This window comes from Schistocerca nitens, chromosome 2 (assembly GCF_023898315.1).
Source record: "Schistocerca nitens isolate TAMUIC-IGC-003100 chromosome 2, iqSchNite1.1, whole genome shotgun sequence".
Lineage (NCBI taxonomy): Eukaryota > Metazoa > Arthropoda > Insecta > Orthoptera > Acrididae > Schistocerca > Schistocerca nitens.
Window position 1 is genome coordinate 492,758,657 of NC_064615.1, and position 5,970 is coordinate 492,764,626.

The 5,970-nt window shown below is 41.8% G+C and overlaps 1 non-coding gene across 1 annotated transcript; it reads left to right on the forward strand.

Annotated features, from left to right (window-relative positions):
• The first annotated feature begins 425 nt into the window (after positions 1–425).
• On the forward strand, positions 426–497 carry Trnap-cgg (transfer RNA proline (anticodon CGG)). The gene has a single exon. It is a non-coding gene; the product is annotated as a tRNA-Pro (tRNA).
• Positions 498–5,970: the final 5,473 nt, after the last annotated feature.

Consider the following 5,970-nt stretch of genomic DNA (forward strand, 5'->3'; position numbering starts at 1 on the left):
ATCCCACGAACTTAACTTTCGACCGCGATACAAAAATGCCTGAAATACGGTAGGAAGTAGAGAGGAGAAATGATGCTTCCTTCCGAACAGAATTATATTGATTTACACGGACACAGTTTTAGGCTCCAAAGAGTCAACAGTAATTGAATCATTCGACAGCTGATGTCTTTGAAAGTCATGTTTTGTTAAAGACTTCACACGGCTGGGAACCAGACAACCGTATATCACAACAACTCGTTAGGAAAGGCAAGTTTACCAGGATCAACTATATAGTATGTGAGCGGACGTGAGCCGCCTATACGAAAAACAGTGCAAATCGTGCGGCATGAACTGATGCGATGGCTAAACTGGTCACGAGATCGCAGTTTTCTGCACCGTGTGATCTACTTGTATCTCTTTATATCTTCCAGAAAGTTTTACAGTATGGCTCGTTGGTCTAGGGGTATGATTCTCGCTTCGGGTGCGAGAGGTCCCGGGTTCAAATCCCGGACGACCCCACAAGCTTTTTGCTTTGGTCCACCCCTTTCAAGACCTGAAGGGGACGCGCGAGTTGTGCGGGAAATTGGACCCTGTCTAGTCTCCCAGAGTCTGCGCAAGCACGAGACTCCAAACTGCTAGAAAGGAACAAGTGTTCCAATTTAAGGGCAAAGCAAAGTCGAAGTCACTAGAAATAAAACACAAGCACACAACACAATTCCATTTTTTTTCCAGCTACAATCTTTAAAGACTTTTCGTATGGTAGGTGGCTCCAAAGTAACTGTAGAAGAATGTTAGTTTAAATATTTGGGTGCTGCGCCATGCAGACAGCATAATTCATTAACGGAGAATAACATACTCAAAGTCAGCATAGCACTATTTTTTTCGTTCTTTATAGCTTTATTACGTTAAAGCACCACATATAGTGTTAAAGTTGGACCTAGTAATCCGAAAGAATACTGGAATTGCCCAACTAATTAAATATCTACTTATATACATTAAAGATACCATTAACGTTAAATCTAACGAGATATCGCTGTTTTGCGAAGATATTTAAAAAAAGGAATAAATGAAAAAATGGAATGCAGACATCGTAAGTTAGATACAGAGGGAGCCAAAAACGTTACTTTCTGACTTGCAAGCAGAGGTGGACAAATTCTCCAACCAGCCTGCCCCTATGTCCGCCGCAACCATTAAAGCAGTTAGCCTTCTGCAACAGAAAAAAAGAGTGTGCCTGGGTACCGAAGCGCAGTGTATTAGGAATGTCAGAATGTCGTACCATAGCATTCAGTCTGCTGAATCTGACGACAGGTTGCAGAGTAGCCACGTATATGTTTGCGTAGACAGTTTTACTACAGTTCAGCTATCATAATAGTGAGAGCAGCAAAATGAACGAACCAAACTTAAAGGAGTTCGAGGAGAAGTTAAGAATTGGGGAATATATACTATTCGCGAAACAGAGCACACGTACAGCAGAGAAAAAGTTGTCGCATGTTTACTAGGCAACTTCAAATAAATCGGTAGGTGTCCCGAATTGCAACCAGAGTAAAAAGTTACTAAACAGACATTCGGAAACCTCGAGTAAGTTGCGCCATGTCTGTAAATTTTACAAGTATTTTCTTTACTCCATTAATATTTTGAAAGAGGACAAAGACTTAGTGGCTGACAAATATATGAAAATGTTTGCTAGAGACTTCAGGCCTTTGGCGGTAAATAAGTTATCTAAATTTAGGGCAAAGACTGATTGAAATAGGAAAAAAAAAATTTCGCTGAGTCGATATTAAAGAGCGCTTACTGGTGGTATGCAACGTAGTACGAAGAAAGCTTTGTATGAATGAAAAGTTTCTCCTTCCAGACATTTATTTTTTTAGGTTAACATAAAAGGAAAAATGAACTACGCGTTTGTTAAAATACATTTGGGGAATTTAGAATGAACAATTTTGGCCACTTAGAATGCATTCAGCGAACCCGAAATACACAACCTCTAAAAAAAACTAACATTGTTATAACTCGGTTAATATTTGGCTGAAACATACTAAGATTACAAAAACTAAACTATCATTGTAATGTATTATAATAGACATGTTCAGGCTTTTAGGTGCAAAGGACCTCTGTAAGTAGGCTGTTTAGGTTCTTATACTGGTAACGCCGCCGCCACGTAGCGCTCTGTATGAAAATCACTGGCTGTGCTTTGTGCAGTCTTTGGCTGGTTGGCATTGTTGTAATACTCGCCATTGGAGCGTTGGGCAGTTGGCTGTTAACAGCACGTAGCGTTGCGCAGTTGGAGGTGAGCCGCCAGCAGTGGTGGATGTGGGGAGAGAGATGGCGGAAATTTGAGAGCCGATGATCTGGACGTGTGTCCATCAGAGACAATACATTTGTAAGACTGGATGTCATGAACTGCTATATATATTATGACTAGTAAGGTAAATACATTGTTTGTTCTCTATCAAAATCTTTCATTTGCTAACTATGCCTATCAGTAGTTGGTGCCTTCAGTAGTTTGAATCTTTTATTTAGCTGGCAGTAGTGTCGCTCGCTGTATTGCAGTAGTTCGAGTAACGAAGATTTTTGTGAGGTAAGTGATTTGTGAAAGGTATAGTTTAATGTTAGTCAGGGCCATTCTTTTGTAGGGATTATTGAAAGTCAGTTCCGTTGCGCTAAAAATATTGTGTGTCAGTTTAAGCACAGTCATGTATAATTGTTCAAAGGGGACGTTTCACCTCGACCACAAGAGATGTTTCTGCTTACTACAGGAGACAAGTATTAGAGGTAATGATGAAGGTGCGAAGCGAGAATAGCCAGTACTAGTCGAAATAAGTGAAATTTCAGAGAAAACCGTTCGTATCTGAAATAAATAAATAAGTGAACCCGAGAAACGCCGAAGAGAAAAAGAAAAGAGAACTAAAATCCATAATTTTCTAGCCTACAATGACCCAAAATGGCTCAAATGGCTCTGAGCACTATGGGACTTAACATCTGAGGTGATCAGTCCCCTGGAACTTAGAACTACGTAAACCTAATTAACCTAAGGACATCACCCACATCCATGCCCGAGGCAGGATTCGAACCTGCTACCGTAGCAGTCGCGCGGTTCATCTACATGGATACTCTGCAAATAACATTTAAGTGCCTGGCAGAGGGTTCATCGAACCACCTTCACAATTCTCTATTTTTCCTATTTCGTATAGCGCGCGGAAAGAATGAACACCTATATCTTTGCGTAAGAGTCTGATTTCCCTTATTTTATTGTGGTGATCGTTCCGCCCTATGTAGGTCGGTGTCAACAAGATATTTTCACATTCGGAGGAGAAAGTTGGTGATTGGAATTTCGTGTGAAGATTCCGTCGCAACGAAAAACGCCTTTCTTTTAATGCTTTCCAGCTCAAATCCTGTATCATTTCTGTGACACTCTCTCCCATATTTCGCGATAATACAAAACGTGCTGCCTTTCTTTGAAATTTTTCGATGTACTCCGTCAGTCCTACCTGGTAAGGATCCCACACCGCGCAGCAGTATTGTAAAAGAGGACGGACAAGCGTAGTGTAGGCAATGTCCTTAGTAGGTCTGTTACATTTTGTAAGTGTCCTGCCAATAAAACGCAGCCTTTGGTTAGCCTTCTCCACAACATTTTCTGTGTGTTCTTTCCAATTTAAGTTGTTCGTAATTGTAATACCTAGGAATTTAGTTGAATTTACGGCTTTTAGATTATACTGATTTAACGTGTAACCGAAGTGTAACAGGTTCCTTTTAGTACTCATGTGGATGACCACACACTTTTCGTTATTTAGGGTCAACTGCCACTTTTCGCACCATTCAGATATTTTTTCTAAATCTTGTTTCAATCTTCTGATGACTTTATTAGTCGATGAAGGACAGCGTCATCCGCAAACAACCGAAGACGGCTGCTCAGATTGTCTCCCACATCGTTTATATACATAAGGAACAGCAAAGGGCCTATAACAGTACCTTGGGGAACGCCTGAAATTACTTCTGTTTTACTCGATGACTGTCCGTCAATTACTACGAACTGTGACCTCTCTGACAGGAAATCGCAAATCCAGTCACATAACTTAGACGATATTCCATAAGCATGCAAATTTAACTACGAGTCCCTTGTGTGGTACAGTATCAAAAGCCTTCCGGAAATCCAGGAATACGAAATCGATCTGAAATCCCTTGTCAATAGCACTCAGCACTTCATGTGAATAAAGAGGTAGTTCTGTTTCACAGGAACGATGTTTTCTAAACCCATGTTGACTGTGTGTCAAAAGACCGTTTCCTTCGAGGTAATTCATAATGTTCGAACACAAAATATGTTCTAAAATCCTGCTGCATATCGACGTTAACGATATGGGCCTGTAATTTAGTGGATTATTCCTACTACCTTTCCTGAATATTGGTGTGACCTGTGCAACTTTCCAGTCTTTGGGTACGGATCTTTCGTCGAGCGAACGGTTGTATATGATTGTTAAGTATGGAGCTAATGCATCAGCATACTCCGAAAGGAACCCAACTGGTATTCAGTCTGGACCAGAAGACTTGCTTTTATTAAGTGATTTAAGTTGCTTCACTACTCCGAGGGTATTTACTTTTACGTTACTCATGTTGGCAGCTGTTCTCGATTCGAATTCTGGAATATTTACTTCGTCTTCTTTTGTGAAGGCATTTGGGAAGTCTGTGTTTAGTAAATCTGCTTTGGCAGCACTGTCTTCGATAGTATCTCCATTGTTATCCGGACTGAAGCGCCTAGAACCGTCGGCCACAGCGGCGGCAATGTCCCAAAACAAACATAATTGATTCAATTATTGTTGACTCTTTGGAGCCGAAAACTGTGTCCGCGTAAATCAATATAATTCTGTTCGGAAGGAAGCGTCATTTCTCCTCTCTACTCTCTACTGTATTTCAGGAATTTTTGTATCGCTGTCGAAGGTTAAGTTTGTGCGATTCTAGTACTTCTGCTCAATCGGACTACAACATTCTGACGATCAAGGATATATATATTGAGCGTCGTCTTGTAATACTCGGGTAGAAAACGACTTTTCATCAACTTCCGAATCCTACTCGTAACACAACATTGAAAGCGTGCAAAATAAACAGCTACGTAGCGTACCACAGCGGGGGACGGGCAGGCAAGCAAGACTCCTTTAGCCTCCTCAGTTTGGCTTGGATGGGAGTAGAGCAGCTTGCCCGTTCGGCTGAGAGAGTGCCTGCCTGGCTCCTGACAGGCGAGCGTGGGCAGCTTAAAGGCGGTATCTGTACGCCTCTGTTTGTTGAGTCACTGCGCCGGAACACGCCCCAAAGCAACATACTGTCCTACTACAAATTCTACTTCCTTCGACGGTCCTTCTCTATTTAGTCAGGTTGCACCGCTCTGCTTCATACTGTAGTACTACACTACAGGGTGTTACAAAAAGGTACGGCCAAACTTTCAGGAAACATTCCTCACACACAAAGAAAGAAAATATGTTATGTGGACATGCGTCCGGGAACACTTACTTTCCATGTTAGAGCTCATTTTATTACTTCTCTTCAAATCACATTAATCATGGAATGGAAACACACAGTAACAGAACTTACCAGCGTAACTTCAAACACTTTGTTACAGGAAATGTTGAGGATACATGCATCCACCCTCCGTCGCATGGAATCCCTGATGCGCTGATGCAGCCCTGGAGAATGGCGTATTGTATCACAGCCGTCCACAATACGAGCACGAAGAGTCTCTACATTTGGTACCGGGGTTGCGTAGACATGAGCTTTCAAATGCCCCCATAAATGAAAGTGAAGAGGGTTGAGGTCAGGAGAGCGTGGAGGCCATGGAATTGGTCCTCCTCTACCAATCCATCGGTCACCGAAACTGTTGCTGAGAAGCGTACGAACACTTGGACTGAAATGTGCAGGAGCTCCATCGTGCATGAACCACATGTTGTGTCGTACTTGTAAAGGCACATGTTCTAGCAGCACAGGTAGAGTATCCCGTATGAAATCATG